Source organism: Pyxicephalus adspersus, chromosome 1 (assembly GCF_032062135.1).
Source record: "Pyxicephalus adspersus chromosome 1, UCB_Pads_2.0, whole genome shotgun sequence".
NCBI lineage: Eukaryota > Metazoa > Chordata > Amphibia > Anura > Pyxicephalidae > Pyxicephalus > Pyxicephalus adspersus.
The window spans coordinates 102,465,917-102,490,440 of record NC_092858.1 but is presented as its reverse complement, the minus strand read 5'-3'; the positions used below and the strand labels follow the sequence as shown (position 1 = coordinate 102,490,440).

The 24,524-nt window shown below is 35.1% G+C and overlaps 1 protein-coding gene and 1 long non-coding RNA gene across 2 annotated transcripts in view; one reads left to right on the top strand and one right to left on the bottom strand.

Moving 5' to 3' along the window:
- LOC140337786 (KN motif and ankyrin repeat domains 1-like) overlaps positions 1-15,475 on the bottom strand; it is a 44,439-nt gene extending 28,964 nt beyond the window's left edge. The window contains exon 1 of the mRNA XM_072421614.1: positions 15,387-15,475. The gene's annotated coding sequence lies outside the window, so the exon portion shown is untranslated. The remainder of the gene's footprint in view (positions 1-15,386) is intronic.
- On the top strand, positions 14,139-18,624 carry LOC140337844 (uncharacterized). The gene is made up of 3 exons (XR_011922146.1): positions 14,139-14,224; positions 15,768-15,803; positions 17,613-18,624. It is a non-coding gene; the product is annotated as an uncharacterized lncRNA (long non-coding RNA).
- The last annotated feature ends 5,900 nt before the right edge of the window (positions 18,625-24,524 follow it).

The following is a 24,524-nucleotide window of genomic DNA, read 5'->3' as shown; positions in this document are numbered from 1 at the left end:
GGCATTTGATCACGTAGATTGGTTATATATGCAACAGGTTCTTACTTATATAGGTTTATACTGGCCTACTTGAGTGGATTCAGGCCCTCTATCACCGCCCCACTGCCTCAGTTACAGGTAATAGCGTCCTTTCCCGACCTTTCTCAATCATCAATGGGACGAGACAAGGGTGCCCCCTCTCTCCTCTACTTTTCATTTTGCTTTTGGAGCCTTTACTATGGCATATCTATAAGAATCCCGATATGTGCAGTCTCCTAGTCAATAAAGTAGAACATAAAGTTGCTCCCTATGCGGATGACCTGTTTTTTTTACATAACTTCCCCTCAAATAACTATCCCCAACCTACTGAAAGAGCTCCGCTACTACACGCAATTTTCTAATTATAAAGTCAATCATCAAAAATCTAATGTCCTAGATCAGGGGTGTCAAACTCAAATACACAATGGGCTAAAATTAAAAACGTATACAAAATCAAGGACCAACCTTGAAATTTATTGAAAAAATTGAGGGGTGCCCTGACAGACCACGGAAGACGCCTATAAAATCTGCCTGTGCTAATCTCCTGTAACTCCAAAAGCCTCCTGGCACCTCCCACATGAAGCTGAGGGGGCATGCTGGAAATGCCAGACGTGGCCAAATCTTATGGGCTAAATCTTTTGAGTTGGCCACCGCTGGAACAATTCCTTGCATTACTTGCGTCTATAAAACAGTCCAATGCGGGTCCATGCATAGGCAGAGAGCCCGCTGGTCTATAGACGGGAGTAATGCCGGGAATTGTAGTAGCGACGCTATTTTAATGCAGCAGCTGGCCAGTTGCAGTTCATATTTAGGATTCCTTTGGGGGGCCAAAAAAAGAACGTTGCGGGCCAAATTTGGCACCCCTGTCCTGGATGTTATTCTAATCCCTGTTATAGGAAAGCCCCATTCGCTTTCTTTCCCATTTAAATGGACCCAGGGCACCCTTCATTATCTGGGAACTGTTATCCTAGCCAATTTGAGTAGAGTGATGGACCTAAATTTTCTACCACTTCTTATTATTATATGTAGGGATCTCCAAGGAGGGCGACAAGCATTCTCATGGTTCAGACGCTGTAACATCTTGAAAAAGAATATCATGCTGCGACTTTTTTATTTATTACAAAAATTTAGATCTGAATTTCTGTGGTTCATATGGAAAACTGATACTCCAAGGCCTAACAAATGTCTTTCATCGACTTCCGAAGGACAAGGGTGGTATAGCATTTCCTGACCCTGTGCTTTACCGCAAGGCTGTCCACCTAACCGTTTAGTAGATTAGAGTAGGCATGTCCATTTTAAGGGAGGGGTTCAGCTTAAGGGATGCATTATCCCCTATTCAGCTCTGTACTGCTGCCTAGTCTCCTCAGGAAGACTGTAAAAGTTTTTGCCGTCACCCGTTGATTGGAAAGACTCTGAACATAGTGGAAAAGTTCGTTAGAAGTAAAAACATTGAGGTATATTCCTCCCCTATGTCCAGTGGGACCGACATAGTTTTTGGGAAATGGATATAACTAGGATCAAACATTTTTCATGCTACCCATTTTTTGCTGTCTCCCTTACGGAAACAAACCATCCCACCTACACTCAACCATTGGATTATCAGAGTAAACAATATCCAATATATGGAAGACTAGGCCTATACGTACTTGGTTTTATTGGGAAGAATTTAAATTCTCCCCAGAATATACACAGCTCCTTCCCCAAGATATCCGAGACCCAACCAGAACCACATGTTAGAGGTATACAGATTAAGCGATGAGAATTGTACCTGGGTAGAACATCGCTCCCCTTTCCCCACACACACACCCATCTTATCCTTTTCCCCTTTTCTCTGTTTCTTTCTTTTTATTCTCCTTTCTTTTTGCTCTTGTCCCCTTCAGTTTTATTAAGATTTTGGCACCCTTGTAGCACTGATACTGCAAACCAGGACATGTATGAAGGTTGTTCTCTTTAATGTTTTTTATAAACATGGACATTTATTCATGGACAGTGGAGACTGTTCTCTGTTTCACTGTTTTTCAGTTTCACTTCCAAATAATTTAGTTACCATGGTGCAGACACACCTTGTATTTTGAACATTCGTTCTTTTGTTTTGTTTTTGGAAATGAATATCCAAAAGCAATTTAGCAAAATATTTACTTGTAACTATGTTACATTTCTATAATAAATCAACCCCAATTCATCAAGCAATCAATCAAGTCTTTTCAACTGTCAAAAAATGGACATTTGATAAATGGGAATATGGAATTTCTTATTTATTATCTACTATTTATTTAGGAACAACAACATTTGTCCTGGGGTTCTGCAGTGATTCGTTCACCATCTGGGAAAGGATTTGTAATTGAGAAAGGCTCAGAACCTAAGTAAGATGTAATCAAAGTTATCAGGATAAGAACATTCAATCCAGGGTTGCAATAAATACATACATTTTTTTATGTTTATCCAGCAATATAGTGGTCAGTTGATATATTTATATTCTTTACATGTATAAAAATATCATTCAGCATGTTATTTCCCAGGTATACGAGATACTGATCAGTATATATGCTAACAAGGCTCCCACCTACACGAGATATTGGGAGAAAGAATTGGGGGTAGTTATTTCCCCACTAGAGTGGGAAAAGGCTTTTGTTCTGACCCATAAGATGGCTCTTCCCTGTAAGGCCCAAGAGACCAATTATAAAATCATCTCCAAATGTCGTTGCTGTCCATTCTTCCTGGGTCCATTAAGGCTTGTAAGAAGGATGTGTTTAGACATTTTCTCACGGCAGCTAGAACAATTATACCCCGAAAGTGGAAACAGCCCTTGGTACCCACAATGAGAGATTGGTTGGTGGAATTGGAAAAAATACAACACATGGAGAGACTAATAGCAGAAGATGAGGATAAGACGGAGCAATATAAGCTGACGTGGTCGGCTTGGGACTGGTTCAAAGAATCGTCCCAATTTAAATCGATCTGGCAGTAAACCTTGCGGAATGCAAGGGAGTTGTAAATTTCGTTATAATTGGGTTTCTAGTGGATTCTGGGATTGCACATGCAAAAGACCAGCCGGACATTCCCCCCCTGCCCCTTGCCCAATCCCACGCTTACCCTTGGGCTAACTGTTTTGCCTTTGTTTATGGTTAGGAATCTATGGCGGTATCCCCAGTTGTAACCAGAGAGGGGTCAGAGAGCGGATATGAGGCTCTCGAGGGTTATTCGAGTTATTAGTTTCCTAATAGTTGTTATGGTTTCTCACTCAGGCAATAAAAATTGTTTGATATGGGGTGTTTCCTTCTTGTGTTACCTCCCAACCCCTATATGTTTTTCCCTGTGGTTGACCCTATTTTATTTTAAGTAGTGATATGTCAATGTAAAATGTCACTTTTTGTATAATGTGTTATTGCAAGGAAGGGCTGAGAGCCCCCGTGTTTATGTATGTGCCATTTTCTGTACCTGTTCTGTTATGTTAATAATATTCAATAAAAATATCATTCAGTCTACACTTCACCTCGATAAACCTAAAAGTCAAAGATTTTCACACTCTAGCTTTAGTTTGGATATTAAAGGCACTGAACATAAGGAAATGTAAAACATAGTGCCAGGACAAGTTGAGTCATGGAAACAGTGGTAAAAGGAGGTATGGACATATTTGAGAGGGAGTGAGGTACTAAGGAACCCATTTCATTTATGAATTCTCCAATGAGCAGATAACATTTAAAGTACATCTAACACTAGACCAAGCCAATGACTTCTGATTCCTGTAAGTACCCTGAATTATAAAGTATCTACCTGTGGGAGCTGCTATTTGTTTTGTACAATGAAAAATAGGACCTCTGGAAAAGGCTATACAAACACCTCTCTGTTTAGAGAATTGGCCAGGAGAGTCTGAGAGAAATAGGTAAAAGAGTGAAATTAAAATGCACCTCTGGGGGGCAAACAATATCTGCATGAAAAGCTTTATTAATCCTACTTCACTTTAGCTCTCCTAAATTAGGAATTAAAACCCTGGATATTTAGAGAAACTTAGATAAAAGTCATTATACTGTTAGAAAGAGTTTGGCTAGAAGGGCTTAATCTATTGATGGAGAGGGGATGGAATACAATAAAAAATAGGAGCAGGAAGGAATGTACAAAGGAAAGAAAAAGAGCAAGGTAGATAGACAAACACTAGAAGGCAGTGGAGAAGAAAAGTGGAAATTGAATGTAGATACGTAGTGCAGTACATTTAGGACAATACTGACCATCATGTACATTTGCAGTAAAGGAAAGAGGAGACCAAAATAAAGACTTCAGTAACAGGAAGTTAGCAAGATACTATCCCATGAGAGTAATAAAATACCATGCACATTTACAACTGAGCTTGGTTTGAAAAGTTGCCTTTTAATTCAGAGCCTGTTATAGATGACTGAACAACTGATTTATTTTGTCTTCAAGTATAAACTAGGAGATAACACCAGTTCACTGGAAGCAGTGGTGAAATACATAAATGTGTGTTGATGTGATCCTCTATAAGCAGTTACACCATGCTAAAACTTTCTTTGAATAGCAGGGAAACAGCTGTTTTTGATACCACCTATTATTGACCACAAACCTTTTATGGTTTTGCAAAGCCCTTGAGCATAGTATTGTCACCAATTGTCACCATTCCTGGAAGGGGGGGGGAGGGGAGCCCATTGGAGCATTTCCCAAGTAAAAAAATAGGTATGGGTACAATTTATGTTTATATAGCAATCAAGGGATTACTTAATTTTAGAATGTTACTCAGTAGTATCCCAGTGGTCACATTATATTTCTCTATCACACAATATTTTTTAGAAACTTTTAATAGGCTTGGTACCTTAATAGATAGGAAATGGGCGTGGAAAAAGTGTGTGCTTCCGCCCTCCCCCTCATAATAGGTTCTTAAGAATCTGTCTTGCTAAAGAAAGAGGGGGGCAAAAAGTATGAAGCCCCTTCCTTCTAGTAAAACCAGACATACCTGCCTTCTCTCTCATCCCCACAATATGACCCCAGTCATGTGGTGTTTTGAAGACAGGAGACTTAAAATCTGGAAGCCCCCTTTAATAAGAATGCCAACAGATAATATTAGTAATATTTAATGAGATCTATCTTCTCACCCTAAGCAATAAGTACAGGGATACCTAGTACTTCTTACCCATTCCAAGACTGGGTTAAATCAGTCCTAGGAATATTGATACAACACAATAGAAAAAAATATCCTTAACAGTCTTTTTTTAATGAATAAGTTCTTTACAGTATTCAGCAGGATGAGAAACTTTATGATATCTAATCAGGTTGCATTGCATAAAGGCAATTAGGCTGTAGTTGTTTTGACATATGAATTTTAACCTGAGGGCCAGTTAGGGTGTAGAGATAAAAGAGTTCTGTCAGCATCAAAAAAGGTCACTAACCCTCAGGTAATTGAACACAACACATTTGTGTCACACAAGCCATAAGTGTGCCGTCATGTCTGGATTACGCCACATTGCTATCAAGGGCATATACCTGCTCTACATGTGTCACAATCTTTTTTCCTGTTTTTTGCATTACAGAGTGTAATTTCAGACTTATTTTTGTGAGTACAGTACAATTTTGTTGACTCTTTTGTCATAGCTAGAAACTTTTTTATCATAGGTCGTCCAACTGATAGCATTGCTACTGCTATAGCAGATTCATTTGACCCTGCAAGCCGCACCAAAAAAGATTTATTTGGGGATATTTTTTAATAACAATTTGCTCCTGTGTGGCAGTCCAAAAAAAAACTAAATCCAGTTACTATGTGGTGCACAACCATCATATATGAAAAACATCTTCCTTTACCTCCCCTAACAAATAAACTAAATCCTTCTTCCATGCTTCATAAGCTCCCCTCCATACACACTGCAGCAAACAGGGTAGTTTTTAAAAGTTGTAGCAGATCTGTTGATACAAAAAGCCATGGCAAAAACCGGGCCAGTTACTACCTGATAAGCTACCAGCCTGTAAATCTGCAGTGTTCGCATTCCAGTGTAGTGCAAACAGATGCAACTTGTGTGAAGGTGACAATGCTACTTAATTTCTCCTAAATGTAATGCAGTGTGCACCTTCACATAGTACTTACTGTCACCCCACCATGGTAAAATAGTGAGAAATCTGAAAAGATGTAATTTTTTTACTACAGATAACTGTATAGTATATAATTTCACAGTTTACCCAGTGTTCTGTATTCAAAGAGATAGAAGAGACTTGAACATTTAAAATGGAATCGTAGTCATTGACATACAATACAATAAAGATCTGTCTCCCAAATCCTTATTGCTCATATAGTTATCTTACCTGTTTTTGCCCCAAAGTAAAGTCATGAATTATACTTTTAGCAAAGTTTGGATTCTAGCACACTTGTGGCCAACTAAGAGTCTGTGAAAAAGTAAAAAATAATTCTGTTTAACTATTTTGACTATTTAAATTTTAAATTAAATATGAAATACTCCAAATACTTAAAAATGGAGTATATTCAAATACTGTAAGTAATGATAGCATTGAAAATCAATTTAAACACAAGAGAAATTTTGACTCGTGACCTCATAGACACTCCTCATAAGGTTTTATGGGCCCATCTCCCCAGTGCCTTCAGTATTAGGAGGAACAGTATTTTGGACACTTAATGGCAAGTTTCCCTATGCTTTTCTAGAAACAGCTGTTAATTTACTGATACTATAATTGCTCTGTGACCCCAAATAAATTGTAACAGGGCTGGCACCTAAAACAGCCCCTTTACTGCCCATTGTAACCCTGACCACAACTAAAAAGGCCTTATATGTCCTTTAAAATTTAGTTCCTTTCATTTTACCATGACTTTGGGTTGACACCCTAACTTGGAACACGTAGGACCTATTGTAGTCTCAAAACCAAGCCTCGTCCCTAATTTTGACTACTGGGACATTTGGAAGTAACTAGACTTGTGATAGCATTGTACATAATTTTTTTTGCAATTTTAAAATAATTTGTATATGTTAATGTATGGATGATACATTTGTGTTTTTCATGGCAGCTTTATATATAAAGAATAATCTATTTTTTGTTTAGATATGTAACAGCAATCACACACATATGTTTTACATCATCACACAAGTGAAATGCAGCAAATTTAAATTGAAATAACTAATGTTCTAATTTTACGTGTGAGTCTTGAAGTTATGAATGTAAAAAATGTATTCCCTGTTCAAGGGAATCACTTAAGGCCAAATAACTGTGACTTACTTGGGGCTGGTACGACACACCTAATTGCCCTGTGACAAAATTTGAGCCACACCGGATTCTCATGAACTGTATATAAGGGCCTTTGCTGAGTACGCTGTCTGCATCATCCTCCCTGGTCATCAAGGTAACTAGACCTGACTGTCTCCTAACAATGACATACTGTAGAGCATCTTAGCAAATTCCTTAGGCTACAACTAATACTTATAGCGAACTGTACTAATTTGCTAACCTATTTGCAGTATGGATGTTATTATTCTTTTCTGAAAGTTTTTTTATTAAATTGTTATCCTTAAAGTTTTTATTTTAAGATCAGATAATAGAAAATAATTTGAAATGTTTTTATTTTACTTTCCAGACCAACCAACCAATTGGTTATTTATCTGACTGATGTTATATTTCATTTTAACCACCTAATATTTAAATTGATTTTTCAGTCTGAATACTATTTAACACTGAATCCCTTTAGTTGTACTAGATTTTGAAATAAAGACTTAAATTCTAATTATCTGGAATGTGTATATAAATTACATGTTTGTTTAAATGCTATGTTTCCTGTTATTATATATATAAGTATAATGGGATAAATTAGGAACTGCATCCAAAACGTGTTGTATTGATGTAACTTTTTTTCTTTTAACATTTTACCATCTTTAGTTTATATATGCAAACAGTAAAACACAGGTACCAAACAAACAAAAATGATCCTTGTACATAAAAATATCTGCATTCTGATTGGCGGAACTAGTACAAAATATTGGATTTTGCACAGTTTCAAAATACAACAACATGAGCAGTCAGACTAATTTTAGTGGCCTAGTTTTTTAAGTGTACATGGTGGTAATAATCGACTAGATGGATCTAGGCGAAGATCACCACTTGCCCCTATATTTTAATTCATGATACAAGTCTACAACTGCACTTGCTTTATTTGCAAAATCTAAACTTGCAATTCTCCGTCCACATAATCCTGAGAGTAACAGCTACTTTCACTTTAAGGAAAGCAAGCATTTAAACCAATGAAATGGCTGATGATTGACTGTACAAATCTCTTGATAAATGGATTAATAAATGACACAGCTATATACAGCACTTTAAATGAATTGTTCTGTACTGTTGGCCATTGTCAAGGCTAGGCTACTTTGAACTCTATACAATGTACCTAAATTTATGTATCTAAATTTATTAGTAAATTGTACAAATACTCTGAAAAGCATCATATACCTATAAGTATATTGATTAGAATAAATATTTAATATATTTTGAGTAATACATTTCTCTAAAATTGTATTTGTCTTGTTTTCTCTAGTTAATATCACAATGAAGGTCTTGTTAGCACTCCTTTTAGCACTATGTGCTGTTTTATCAGGTAAGATGCAATGCACATCAAATAAAAAAGTCAATTTAAAAATAAATATTTCTTTAAAATCCCGGCTTTTCATCCCTGAAGCCATAGGCAATGTTGGGCAACTATTTTATAATCTCCAAGGTCCTCTCTTTTACACAAAACACTATTTAGCTTTAGCTGTGCTAACCTCCCAGAGAAAGGCACAATGTGAAAATAAATCAAAATGATATGACTTTATAGAGTAATGATATCACCATAAAAAGAGCTATTTGTCATCAAACAAAACTTGTGATGTAGAGACAGTGAGGACAAACGTGATATATTAAGCAAAATTGAATAATTTGATATTGACATTAAATGTGTTAGTACAAAAAATGTCAAAGACAATGCTATTGTAAACTAATTTGCCTTTTTACTTGTTTCCTTCTTTAGTTCATTGTGAAGAAGTGCCTTGTGATGCCTCCAACTGTGTCTGCGACTTGACTAAATACAGTGAATCATGTACAGTATCTCACTTAACATTTTATATAAAGCTTTTTCTGAATACTTTAATGGCTCTTAAGGGCATTGGAGTTGATATACTAAAGGGAAAGCTGTTAACTTAGCAAAGTGTATGCTGATTTTTTTTTTACATAGTACATTATTACATCTAGATAGTAGATCACCTCTATCTGTAGACACTGTGTGAATGGACATCTAATCTTCACATATGTTGAAAAAGATAGTGACATTTATCACATTCAGATTTCCTGATATTGTCCCCAGAAGCTCCATCCACATAGGGCTAAGTCTCAAATTATTGAGAATGTTTGACATACGGAAAGTTTTCAAGTTTCGAAGTATCAGAGGTGTGCAATTTTTGAGTCACGCCATTGTTCCTTTTTGTGACATCAAGAAAACAAGCCTTTATGTATAAAGTGTGAAACAGGAAGCACTTACCAGATACAAAAATTACATTTTTGCAGAATGTTAGAAATAATGGAAAGATCTGACTTGGTTGATAGCAGCAACTTTGTGAAACTTTTTTTTACATGGTCTATTGTGCCAGGTAAGAGATGCAGTTCAGAGTTAAGACATAGCCACAGATAATATACATCAATCAACAAATATTTATATTCTCTTTTTTTGTCGATTCATGCCAAATAGATATATTTTCAAAAGACCACTTCACATTTAATCTTTAGATATATAAAATGTATTGTAGCAAAGGATATACATCTCTGTTTTGTTATTCTTTTTTAATTCATTTTTTTAGAATGTTCCTAAAGGCATTTTGTATTTTTATTATGTTATGGATAAAATGCCCCACTTTTATAAGTTTTGTTTTTTTCCATAATTTAGTGACCCCTCCAAATGCAACAGTTGAATGCCTTAGTGGACAAATGAACATATACATTTCTAAGTGTCAGCTGGAAAAGAACAGATATAATAGCGCCAATCCGGCACTTAGTAACAACACTGGAAATGAATGTAACAGCCTTGAGGTGTCTGTGAACAATGAACCTCAAGTAGCTTTTCACAATCCTCTGTCCCTTGGAAAATGTGGCAACCAAATAGAAGTAAGTAGAAATTTTAATATTGGTTTTAAGAGAAGCGTTTTAAGATTTAGGCCCTGATTTAGAAAGCTCTCCAAGGCTGCAGAGAATACACTTTCAGAAGTGAACCAGGTGATCCAGAAAATATGGAAGGGATTTTTTAAAATCATTTGCTATTTGCTAGCAAATGTTTTGAATCCTGAACCAGATCCATTCCAGGTTTGCTGGATCACCCAGCTTCACTGATGAAAGTGTATTCTCTCCAGCCTTGGAGAGCTTTCTAAATCAGGATCCATGTGTATCCTCTCCTTATTCTTTAACTTTCCCCTGACACTTAGCAGTATATTTATTATATTTATAATGTGCTATATCACATTCACTACTTTATAAATTGTCCCCCTTGATATAACCCTTGGAAAGATTTATGAATCATTCCCAGGAAATATATTAAATGTTGGAAGTAGACAGTTACTCAATAATAATTACCAATCTGCTAAAACTTAACCCAATATTAGATCTGAATCTCTAACAGATATTCCAAGCTATTCCCCCTAAACGTTTTATGGTAAAAATGTTGCAGTTCCACAACTGTCATACTAGAAAATTAGGAGAGAATTCAATATTTTACATTACTTCCATTAAATACTGACAATTAAAACATGCATTGCAAATGTTAAAGAAAAAGCAACAACTTAATACATACTACTTAATTAGGAAACAGTGATTTATCAATTTTTTTTAAATGCATCTGATTAACAGATTTGAATACTTTCCTTTTTACAGTTCAATTCTACTCATGTGATTATTTCCAATACACTAAACATTTATGCTGCATCATCAAATATCATAACTAGAAACAATGCTTCCCTGGCTGTGAGCTGCATATATCCTTTGAATTTTACAGTCCAATTAAACACCACCATCAATGCACAAGACTCGTAAGTATCCATATAGGTATATCACAGTGATCTCAAGGTAAACCAACAGTATTTTGATTAAACCAAAGACTCATAATTTACATTAGCAGAAAACAAAATATTATGGTCATAATTTTGCATAGGTAAGATATAAAAACATGAACTGCCATTATAGCTCCTAAATGTCCCTTATTTGGATGGACTTTCCATTTTTTTTAAAGCAAACCCCTCATTCTTTTTTTGTTCCAGTATAAATACCCCTTTAACAAATGCATTATTTAACTTTAATTCGCTTGGTAAAAATAATGTGCTAGTTTAGTAAATCATCATGGATGGATTATCTCATAACTGTGGTATAGTAGAGAGCTGAGATTAGATTATTTTCACATATATCTTATGTGGCCATTTGGCTAAATAATAATATACCCTAGTAATATTTCAAACAGCAAAAGAGGCAGCAAAAAGTCTAGACCTGCCCTTGGAAGGAACCAGGCATAAGGTCCAATATTAATCATTATCTGGCATTATTTTCAGTGTTGAGTGAATTAGTCACATGTGTAAAGATTTTGATTGGCAAATCAATTGACTCTAGTGAATCAAGACTTTTGTTTTATGTATGAACTCTTGTATCTTGTACACATAGTTTCAAAATTCTGTACTATTGATGAAATATAACACAATTTAAATTTGCAAATGCTTAAAGATTTTTTTTCATTTATAACGGACATACATTACTATGTATGCATTTACATATATAAACAAAACTGCTATTTAATTATCTCATTTTTTTACAGGACAGCACAGATCACTGTACCAGGAGTACTTGGTACTTTACCTATAGTCATGGCTCTGTATACAGATGAAACCTTTTCTCAGGCTTATACTGTTGGAAGTACACCCTTGACAGTTGAGAGTTTTGTTTATGTTGGGATAAGCATACCATCATTAGAAGCAAACACATTCTCAGTTAAAGTGCTAAGTCTATACGCCTCTGCACAAAACACTGGAGGAGAAATTTACAATCTGACTACTGGATCAAATGGGTATGTTGATATTATATAACTTTGTCTGCACTCAGTCTTCAAAACATGTAGAAAATAACATTACATGTAACAGTTGATTAATAAAAGATTTCTCACTATCTAACAGTGTTAATCCAGATAATAGCAAATGCATTATTTTAACTTAATTATTCTCTTTTCTGCCACTTTCTATTTAGGTGATGGGTGTGAATAGGGATAGGGTATGTAGAGACATAGACTATTTCTAAAGCCTGACAGATAATCTGACTGGTTTACATTTTTTCCAAAACTGCAAAAATGTTGGCAAGAGTTAGACTTTAAGTATTTAAGCATTCAAGCTTTTATGCATTATGGCTGAATAAACCTAAGCACTAAGAGGTAAATGTTAACAGCAGGGGTGCCTAAAATACAAACACCACACATTTATAAAACATAGTAGTCCTAACTTTACATTTTGGCACTTCTAGACACACCCCATTATAAATAAATGACATTGGTCAAAAACAGAAACCCAAAAGAGAGCCCATTCATGTGATATATTGTTCTTGTTACAGGTACATAGCTATCTCTGCTCAGTCAAACTCCATTGGGAATTGCTGGATACATGGTGACCCCACCACAGCACAGTTTAACAATATCCAATATGAATGAGCTGCTTATGTGTGTGTTTCTTTTTTTTAATCTTCTATTAATTGAAAGCACTCTGCCGAGACCCTCTTTAGAGTACCTTTTTAGTGGGGTAGGTATATCAACAAAAAAGGCTCATAAAAAATATTCAGACTCAGTTCCTTTGGTTGCAAAAGCATTTTAAACTATCCCTTTTAAAGCCTGTGATCTATTCTTGAGTTAGATTTGATATTTTTACACAAGTTAAACACTACATACATTTCTGTGTCAACAAAAATCAATATCTCACTTATCTTACTCTCATTTGCCTTCAGCTGTCCAGACTCAAGTTATGGTGATGAGCTACTCAGTGTAATTAATAATGGAAATGGCAGTGAAGCACGGTATAAATTGAAAGTTTTCAAGATAGCAAACAGCGATCTGGTCTACCTGTCTGCAGATGTAACAATCTGTTCTTCAGTATGTGTGCCGGTAAGTCCTTCTGCGACCAGATTCCTTTTCAGTTGCACCATTTAATATGTGACTAGGCCATCTATTATTTGTACATTAGAAGAATTTTTTTATGCGATTACCACTTTGCTAGCACTTACAAAACCAATGCTTGTGGTGGCAGCAACTACTGATCTTCTAAAAAGGCCGGTTGCCTTGCTGTTATACTGATCCAATGATTTTAATACTGTCTTAAGTCAATGAAATAGAAGTATGCAGATGCACAAGAATGCCTGTGCTCCCTCTTTAGGTTTCCCTTACAGACACGTTTCACAAAAAATATGTTGGTTACAGTTGGGCTTTAAAATCATTCCTTAATGATGCTGATATTATCCTGTGTAGTCCTTTGTACATACTATATTACAAGATCACTAAGCTGTAAATGAAAAAAAAATTGTGTTTATTTTAGACAATGTAGTATCTTCATTCTTCTTAACAGGAACCATTTTATATAAGTAGGCATAGATTAAAAGCCCTTTTAGCAGCTATAGGTACCATTTTTGATGTGTTTTAATGAACTTTAACATGCAAAGTACATCTTCTTTTTCTTTTAATGCAACACACTATAGTGTGTTGCCATACATTATGGCATGAAACAGAGCAGAAGTTTTTCTTTGCATTGGGATGCCAATTAAAGTGCAGTGTGGTAAACCCAATGGGTCTGAGTTAAACCTCCCCAAGGCTGGAGAGGATACACTTTCATCAGTAAACCTGAGTGATCCAGCAAACCTGGAATTCATTTCTTAAAATAAATTTGCTATTTATTAGCAAATGTTTTCAATCCTGGACCAGATCCACCCAGGTACACTGATGAAAGTGTATCTCAATCAATGGGTTACGTGTACATTCCGCCAAATAATGTAGGTTGTTGGTTATAAAAAGCTAAAACATATTATTTGTTGATTTCTGAAAAAAACATACAGAATCCTTTAACTTTAATCTTTAAATCTGATTTTTTACAGCAATGTGGTGCAGTCCTTAGTAGAACATCAGATACTATCTCTTCATCCCAGGATGTAGCAACTTTGAGAATAGAAATAGATGCCTGTAAGTAAATTTTGCTCAAACATGTTTTCAGAGACATACCACCACTAAGACAAAAATAACACTGTAAGACTTTTATAAATGAATCTGTGCTAGAGTTATGTAAATCTGTCGTAATATAATAATAAATGTTAATAAATGTTTGTAATGCTTGTATTTGATACTAATTTATACTTAAAAAGTTATATGGCTGACCAGGTAACAAAAAGATAGACATACATCAAGACTGACCTACTATAAACTTTTAGCAAAAAATATCCTACTCACTGTATTAAGAAGATTAGGTCAATTTACTACATATTTTATAATTGTTGTAATGCCTATACCTATTGTAAATGAGGTTTTTATAAATGTTTTGAGATCCTTTTATGGTTAATTTTTTCCTTATTAAAGTATTTTGAAAAAAGGGAATATACAAAACAATACATATTAAACTTAAGATGGTGAATGTTAGAAAAAGATTTATAAAGCATTCTTATATAAACTTGTTATTTAGGTAACTTTAACAACTTAGAGAAATGTAGAGACAAATAAGTAGGGTCGGAAAAGGAGAAGGGTATAAGAAGGAGAGAAATGAAAGGGATAGAGAGAAACAAGGGGTGAACAAGAGACACTTTTATTAAAGAAGATATCAACCTTTAAAGCCCCCTAAAATCCATTTTTCCTTTTTCCGTGTGATGCACAAACCTCTATCCTAAAGGAGGAACTAAGTGATTTCATAGGCTATACATTAGGGGCATTACATGAGTGTATACCCTATTTTACTGGAATACACTTGCGGGGTTTTGGTTATCAGCATTGTGAGAGTGAGAATTTTTCTCACTTACAGAATGTTTAGGAAGTTTGTTTTCCACCATATGAGGCTTGAACATCACATAATATCTGGATATGGGACCTGTTTAAACTGTCCCACAGGTCACATAAGCTTTGGATGTACCTTAAAATCAATAAAAACTCTGGATGATTGATTGACTGATTAATTTTTAAATTCAGTTTTCTTTGAAACTAATCTCTGATTATGTGTTGTTTTATCCCATGCCCAGTTTGAATCACACAGACTGTGGTATATACATTCAAAAATAAACTGAAACCAAAACTGACTTTTGTTTAGTTGTGGGTGGTAGAACACCCAACATAAAACATAAAAATTATTAAAAATACTTACAGTTTTAGCACAACATGCACCTCCCTACAGATCCTCCATTGGAAAAAAACTGACAAATCACTAGGAAACTTCTCCCAAGGCCAGAACGATCTGTATTCAAGTGTTTTAGAGAAACATTAGTCTAGGGGAACTCCACATCAATTACAGGAAAACATATAATAAAAACGTGAACACTTTTAGATTAAGCTTGATAAAGCTGGACATAAAAACGATTGTTATTGTATTGTATCTTGTACATAGTTTCAAGTATTATCTTAATTATATTTCTTTCATTATATATATATATATATATATATATATATATATATGTAAATATATATTTTTTTTTTTCAAAAATAAACAAAATGAATAAATCTGCTCCTATTTTTTTTCTTTTTAAAGCACAATATAATTATTTGGATTCTGGAGCCACTGATCGTAAGTATATTTCAGTTTTTGCTTTAATGTACATATATTTCTCATGTCAATATAGCAGGTATATAGACAATATAATAAAAATTGTCAGAATAGACAGAATATCTGAAGCAAGATTGTTTTAGATACTTTTGGGTAAAATAGGGAAGAAGGGTTTTTCTCTGTGTCCTTACTTCTTGTTCCATAGATACAACTTGGAACAAGAGTAAATTCCTTCAAAGTGAGAAGTTGCCATCATAACAGGTTTCACCTTTGTCAGATTACATCCTAATTTTAGTTTAATAGCTCAAAATTAAAATTATATTGTATTCTATGTATATAAAGATGTTAAAAATGGGGGAAAGTGTTCCTGTAAATTAAAAAGTAATTTTTTTTTGTTTCTGGTTAAAAAAACTGTCCCTGTTTAAAAACATTTTTTTAAATTTTGCACATTCTATGTGCCAATAATATGTTTAAAAAGTGAAGGTTAAAAATAGAAAAAAACAGCAGAAAATAATATTCAAAATAGCAACATGATTATTTGGGACTTTTGAGGCACATGCTCTAGATGTATCTTTTAGTTTACAAAAAATATAAAAAATGTATACTTTATTACATGATCAACAATACATAAATAGTTAAAACCATACATATATTTGATTCATTAAAAACAAATTGTTCATAGCAAAAAACAGTGACATAAATAGTTCATACTTCGTCTCAATGAACATTCAGTCCGCTTCTTCAGGATACAAATGATACCTACATTTTATTAAATATATCTTTCTAATGATTCAAAAAAAAACTAGAAATCAAGAATAACTATCAATACATATTTCATCAGCAGAAAATAATAGAAATAGAAATAGTAATAATTACTAATAGTAGTAAATGCAATGTAACAATACATTGTTACACAGTATTACACAATGCCCATTGCAGACTATCTGAAAGTTTCATTTTAAACAGGAGCTGTTGGCATTTGTAAACCATTAAAAAAAACACACACAAAGAGAAACTGTTGCAGGTATCAAATACAGATACCTAGAGGCCCCTACACATAGCTTTGGTGCTAGGCTCTTGGTCTTTCTAACATGGAGTAACTCTTAAAATACCTCTCTGGTCTTCAAGGAACCCCTGCTTTAAATATTATATATATCACAGTACATTAGTGTGGTGATCAGTAGGAAGAATGCCTCCTACTTTGTTGTGGCAAGAACTGAGCCCTTACAGATAGCCAAAAAGATCATAGGTGTCAATAAAACTGGCACACAATGTACTCATTTGGAACCCCTAGCAGCCTCTGGAGGAACTCTAGGGTTCCATGGAACCCTGATTGAAAAGCACTGCTCTAGAGCCACCCAGACTGGAAAAGCTGTAGCAATTTTTCATAGTGCTAAAACAGGTCCAACTCTTCCAGCCTCCTGCACATCCTATAGTAAGGCACCCTAAAATAGTGACAACATTGGGGTAAGGACAAAGCAGGAGCTTTATTCTATTACCACTATTTGGCCAAGGCAGTAGGGTTCTAGAGACTATTAAATGTAGATGCAAAAACATCTAGATGCCTTTTATGCCTTTACAGCTCTATTTTTTAATGTTTCAAAAAAGAATCTCTTTAGATAAGCACTGGGTATATTTGTGAAACCCATGTAAACATAATCCTAATTATATTCTCTAATTTAGTCATTTTACAAAATTATATAGACTCATGATTACACAGAGGCGTTAATAAATCAGAAGAGTGACCTGTCCTTCTCCCTTCCTCACTCTGCTTGATCTGTTCAGGGCTATTTAGATAGGTAAACTAATTTCTGGTGTTTTTTTCTGTAGGTTTCTCCAAGACAATGGCATCATTTTTTCTCATCCTATCTCTTCTATTTGTGAAGTTAATGTAAAATCACTACATGGATAATCGGATATGGATATGGATTTATGAATAGTATGATGGAGTCAAATACAAGAATGAAAAAATGCATTTCTATTTATGTGCATGAGACCTATGAGCTTCATTGCCTGCTTGCATAACTCTTATCTGCACTAAAATACTTTCTCACTGATATTTATAAAACATTGAATCTGACATTCACTGAAATATTCCCTGGTGGAGGTCCATGTGTTTTAATGGCAGTAATCGATTTTCCACCAGTGAATGATTCAGTGAATTTCAGAGTGACTGCTTTATAAATTGACCCCTATTTTCCAGTATCCCATTGCACTGGTTGCACATGACAGAAAACTACTTTCTGAAAGCTGTTGATGAAGTTTAGGTAAAACAATATTACGTGCGGCGTCTGCACTACAGCTGATAATTCTTTCATGTGTACATTTGTCATTTGACCATTGGGATTACAAAATCCTGGCATTAAATGCCACTCTGATTTATTTATTCTGTGGATATGTTCACAACCCAAGTTCACTGGTAGAGGGACCTTTTTTGTATTTTCATCTAAAATATGCCTTTTGCACATTATAAATGTGAGAGGATTATATGACTATATACATGCATTTTTGTTTGCACTGCTGTATATGTATTGCTGCTTAATAAATTGCATTGCATTTATACCATGTCTTCTTGTTTATCTGTCTTTACAAACTTGCCATACATGGGCAGGATTTCCGTCTTTAGTACTTCTGAGTCATATACCCAGAAAAAGCATGCATGCAAGAAAAAGTCAGAATAGGTCAACAATGTCAGCCCATTTATTTCTGTTATGGCCTTTTACAATGAATAGTAGTAAGATCAGAATCAAAACAGTTTTGCAAAACTTTTGTTTATATTTTTTTGAATTAGTAACATGTTTCATAATATTCCTCTGTATGTTCTAATTTATCTAGGTAAAAGCCTATCTGGAAGTAGTAAGTCACATTTAAGTGGAATTGTTCTGTAATGTGGAAAACAAGCCTAATCTTCAGTTAGGAATACACCCCAAACATTATAGCCACACATGGATTAAAGACCACATCCAGAGATTAGTGATTATTGACTCATACTCTGAATGGTCTAAGGTTATTTGTGGTGTACCCCAGAGTTCAGTGTTGGAACCTTTACTATTTATTATCTTTATAAATAGTATAGAGTTTAGAATTAAAAGTACAATATCTGTGTAATGAAATTAAGTCCATACAGGATGTCTATAATCTACAAGCAGACCTGGATGTACTGTTTGATTAGGCAGCCACGTGGCAAATGACCTTTAATGCAACTTTAAAAGTAAAGTTATGCACTTGGGGGGCTAACAACATGCATGCTTTATACTGTCTAGGGGGAATACATTTGGGGAGTCAAAATGGAAAAGGATCTGAAGGTTTTGGTAGATAATAGACTTAATAATAGCTTTCAATGCCAAGCTGCAATTTGTAAAGCTAGCAAAGTACTTAATGTTTAATCTCTGGATAAGGAAATGAAATGTGAAATTGTGGAAAAGGCTAGATTGTAAACTCTTCGGGGCAGGGTCCTCTCCTCCTGTATCACTGTCTGTATTAGTCTGTCATTTGCAATCCCTATTTAATGTACAGCGCTGCGTAATATGTTGGCGCTATATAAATCCTGTTTAATAATAATAATAGGCTCCCCCAGGAAGTAGTTTCGGCAAGTTCTCTAGATAGCGTTAAGGAAAAGCTGGATGCTGGACCAACATGAACCACGGTTTATGAGGGTTTTTTGCCTCCCTCTGGATCAGCTATGTCTATAAGGTTTTATCTGGCATATGTTTATTTCCCTAGTGGTTGAACTTGATGGACTTGATGTCTTTTTTAACCTAACTGACTATGTAACTATATGTAACTATGTGACAAGACAGATGTTGATCATCTTTAAGATTATTGATTGAGGGTATAAATGTTTTGTGAAACCATTCTGTTTTATTTTCATAATCCAACCCAATAATGCCGCTAGGTGTGTGAAAGGTGGTAATTGTTTTGTTAATTACATAACTAAAAATGTAAATTGTTATAAAGGTGAGGTTCAATGGAATAACATGAGTTCATATGCATTTTGTATCCTATAAAATATATATTAGTGTTAAACCTTCTGCCCCTGAGATTTGATAGCAGTTCACTCTAGGTTAGTTCTTGTTGTCAAATCTCTGACGTGTGTTTGCTTTGGTTACTTTTAAGTCTATTACTGTTATCAATAGGGTAAACTACAAATTTGCAACCTTATCACTAGAGGATCTAGTAAAGACTCCAGGGACCTTCAACAAACTCTGGGATGTTGTCTCTATTTGCCAAACATTCTTATGTCCACAATTTCCAACACCAAGTTGATAAATTAGCTGCTGCTAGTCCAAACATTTCACCTACCCTCTCAAAGTTCTGCTGTATGAGATACATTTAATCTGCCTTAATGTAAGAATGTATGAAGGAGAGATAGACACATTGACACATTTTTTATTTATTTGTTTAATTTTACTGCACACATGATTTTTGGTTTGGCTAAAATGAAGGTTTAATTTATTAAAAGAATTGAGAATATTTACTTACTTGTCTTACTTCCTATTTAGCACTAGAAAAAATTCTGGTATTTCCTAAATCAATTTTCTTTCTTTTTTTTGTTTCAGCAATTTTTAATAAAAAGAAAAGATTTTAGAAATTTTTAAAAATAACAATCAAGGAAAAAATTTACAGAACACCAAATCGTTATCTGAACACTAAAAAACAAAATATTCCCAATAACTTAGAAACAGCATGAAATAGCATTGATTAATAATCATAATTGGTAGGCACTTCGTGGCATAACCAAACGTGTCCTATTGTTGTGTATTCATAACAAAATAACAGAAGAAATAAAAAAAAAAAAAAGCAAAAGGAGGGCAGAGATAAGGATAGTGGTAGGACCCAGGACGATAGCCAGACACTGTTATTAACACATATGCACAGAGGAATAGGTTAACCATATCATAGTGAGTAATTAAGGGCATCTCCTGCTGATGAAAAGGGATGAGTGAGCAAATTTTTTTAATTCGGTCCCGCGGCGAATTGGGCCATTCTCGCTTACCAAACATGTAGGCGTAAACGGCCTTTGTAAATTCGGCCGTTGTCCTAACAAAAAAACTACCCATGAAAAATAACTGCAAGGGGGCGGATACCAGTGGGTGTGTACAATGATCTTATTTTCAGGAAAGATTCACTTTCACTTTGAGAATGAATGCAGCATGTCATCTACTGCAGCATTACATCTCTCCCTGTACAAATCCCCATATCTCCTGAACAGTATGTCCTAACGATGTCAGGGTACACAGGGGACCCTCAAAGCCAGCAGTACCCCCAAATTGCATCTCCACACCTTTAATAAATTACAAAATTTGGGGGTCATAATTATAAAAAGTAGTGAGAATTGAACATCAGGGTTGCTGTTAAAATTAAACAAACAAATTAGGGACCCCCCAGACCACTTACATAGCAAGGAGGTGTGACCCCCAAATGTATACAGACTTATCACAAAACTAGAAAATAATACAGTACACTGTCCCCTTCAACCCCAATTTCCCATGAACGGTGCAGTGCAGGTGAACAAAATTAGAGGTGCAAGTGGGGGACACCCGTGGCTAACAACCCCTAAAATTTCATCAATAGACCAAGAGGACTCTGTAAGGGATTTGGTCAGCATGAGTTGAATCATTTGGCACGTGATTTGGGACTATTGAAGAAGGCTTCAAAACTTTGTGTGTTTGACGGTCCACAGATTCTGCAGCTCATCAAAGATGAACATTTCATCAGGACAATGTCAGAAGTTAAAAAGAATGCCTGGTTATCATTCAAATCCATTGTCAATGACATTCTTGGAAACATACGAGCAAATAATTACACAGAAATTGTCCGGAAACTCTTGGAGAGCTACAAAATGCTTGGTTGCAACATGAGCATCAAGGTGCATTTTCTGCATAGCCATCTTTCTAAATTCCCGGAAAACCTTGGTGCAGTCAGTGATGGACAAGGTGAACAGTTCTACCAAGATTTGAAGGTCATGGAAGGACCGTATCAGGGTAGATGGGATGTACATATGATGACTATTGTTGGAGCATCCGGCAGGATTGTCCTAACACTGAACTCTCCAGGAAATCGCTTACCCGATTAATTTTCAAAGGTTTTACTGTAAAAAAATGTCATAGAGTAACAATAAATCATTTGTATGAACAAAATACATTTAAATAATCTGAAAATTCAAGTTATTAATTCATTATTTTTTCATTGTGTGTAAAATTTGTATGTCTTTTGACAAAAATGGAGGGTACCCTGTATCGTGAAAAGTGGATGTGATAGCAAAAAAACTAAGTCATTTCTGGATTTACCCACCAAAAATTATTAAAAAAACAAGTGTAAGATCTAACTCAACAAAAAAATATGTTCCCTATTGTTATAACTCTTAAATGTTTCTTGGACTGTCTCTTTCGTAAAGCAAATCTGCCATTCCCCCTTTCTTTAGTTTTCCCTCTTTTTTGTTCCAGTATAATAACCCCTTAAACAAATTGCATTATTGAATTTGCTAGGTAAATAATGATCTGCTTAGTAAATCATCCTAACTGAATTATCTCATATTTTGTTTTATATAGTGAAGAGTGGAGATGTCTAGAGTATTGTTTTCATCTTATGTGGCCTTTGTTTCCTAAATAAAAATATATCCTAAAAAAAAAATGTATGTTTTGCTTTCAAACAGCAGAAAGGTTTAAAATGTCTAGAGCTGCCCATATATATTATTTTCATCTATGAAAAATGTTCAGACAAAAACAAAAAAAAATGACTCTAATGAATCAAGCCTTTTGCTTTAGTTATGAACTGTTATATTGTGTACACATGTTCTTCATATTCTGAATTATATATTTACTGTCTGTCTATATTTTATATTTAAGTTATATTTTTTAAGTTTATAATGGACATATATTACCACATATGAATTTACATGTATAAACAAAAGGGCTTTTTATTTTCCTAAGCTACATTTTATATTTCATTTTTTTTTAGCACTGCACAGATCATTGTACCAGGAGTACTTTGTACTCTACCTGTAACCATGGCTCTGTATACAGATCAAAGCTTTACTGTGGTTTATACTCCAGACAATTCATTCTTGACAGTTGAGAGTTTTGTTTATGTTGGGATAAGCATACAAGGGGGTGCTGAGAAGTTCCTGGCTTTGCCCCCTTCCAGATGAAATAGAAAAATGAGTGTGGGGGTATATGACAGTTCAATATCTTAGTATGTAACTGTTCAAATATCAGGTCTTTGCAATTCTTAAAGCTGTTTTTTCATTTAGTGAGAAGCTGTGATGGCAGAGGCACAAGCAAGTTTCACGTGGTTGGAGTTATGGGCCGTCATAATGTTTTTGTTTCTCCAGGGAAAGTCAGCAAAGGACATTCAAACTGAGATGTCACAAACACTGGGGGAGAAGTGTCCTTCCTACAACACTGTCAAAACCTGGATATCCCATTTCAAGACTGGGCATTTCACCGTTGAAGATGGGCCCCGCAGTGGGCACCTCCCAACCTCAACTGACCCAGCAACCTGCGATGCTGTCCTTAAGCTGATTATTGAGGACCGGCGAATATCAGCAAAAAGATAGCCCAGATACTTGACATCTCACTGGAGCGTGTTGGGTTTTTTATCACCTGTATCCCAGACATGCGCAAGCGAAGTCGGTGCCGAAATGTTTGAACAGTGATCAGAAGAAGTTGAGAGTTGAAGCATCCAAAGCCTTTTTGGCCCATTTTCAAGCTGCATAGCTGTTCAGTCTTAGGTTATGGTGCCGAGATGTAATTAATAATGACAGTATAAAATGAAGGTTTTCAAGATAGCAAACAGTGATCTGGTCTACTTGTTTGCAGATGTAATATTCTGTTCTTCAATATGTGTGCCACTAAGACTTTCCGTGATCAGATTCCTTTTCAGTTACACCATCTTATATGTGAATAGGCCACCTAATTTTTGTACATTAGTAGGATTTTATTTATGTTAACCACTTTACTAGCACTTAGAAAATCTGCGCTTGTGGTGACAGTAACTGCTCAACCTCTTTAAAAAAGCTAGTTGTCTGACTGCCATACTGATCCAAATTTGACTGATCTGTACTGATTAGTTTCAATACTGTCTTAAGTCACTAAGATAAAAGTATGAACAAGAATGCTAGTGCTCTAAGGTTGCGTACACACTTGCAATAGATGTCTTGGAAATGACAAAAGACTGCACGATGCATGAAAGAGTGCTGTACATACAGCGTTGTTCTGCTTGGAGCGGCACAGCTGCACTCTTACCTCTTCACTTTCTTTACGATCGATCCTCGTTCCCCATCCGTGGATCCGCTAGGACAGAACAACAGATGATGGTGAGGTGATTATTGGACAAGAATCATCTGCAATTGTGTATGTAGCCTTAGTTCCGAGTTCCTCTACAGATAAGTTTCACAAAAAAAGGGTTGGCTAGGGCTGGGAGGGCTTTATGATCATTCTTAATGGTTTTGATCTTAAACTGTTTAGTTCTTTGTAAATATTGTATTACAAGAGCACTAAGCTATAAATGAAAATTATTGTGTTTATGCATATTGTTGAGAAATGCAGTACCTTCATTCTTTTTAAGAACAGGAGCAGTTTTATAGCAGTAGGCATCCCTGGCAGCTTAGAAACAGTAAAAACCTATTTACTGTTTTCAAGCACATGCATTGACATGCGTTGCCAATGCATTCTAACAAAATAAATGCAATGTACTGCAATGCACTATCGGGGACCCATTCAAAATGCATCACCATATGAT